This window comes from Larus michahellis, chromosome 1 (assembly GCF_964199755.1).
Source record: "Larus michahellis chromosome 1, bLarMic1.1, whole genome shotgun sequence".
Classification (NCBI taxonomy): domain Eukaryota; kingdom Metazoa; phylum Chordata; class Aves; order Charadriiformes; family Laridae; genus Larus; species Larus michahellis.
Genome location: NC_133896.1, coordinates 121,048,660 through 121,048,981, shown reverse-complemented (window position 1 = coordinate 121,048,981; position 322 = coordinate 121,048,660).

The following is a 322-nucleotide window of genomic DNA, read 5'->3' as shown; positions in this document are numbered from 1 at the left end:
TCCCCTCGGGCTTCCGTGCTGCTTGTGAAGGAAGTCTCGGCGGAAAGCTGCGGAAGCGCTTGCTGATCCCCTTCTTCTTTTGCGGTCTCCTTGTCCTCAGCGTTGAGGGAGCGTGGTGCTGCTGCTGCTAAGCATTGCATAAAGACAAGAGGAAGCGGCCTCAGGTTGCGCCAGGTTGCGTGTGGATTGGATATTAGGAAAAATTTCTTCACTAAAAGGGTTGTCAAGCACTGGAATGGGCTGCCCAGGGAAGCGGTTGAGTTGCCATCCCTGGAGGTATTTAAAAGATGCGTAGATCTGGTGCTTGGGATCATGGTTTAGT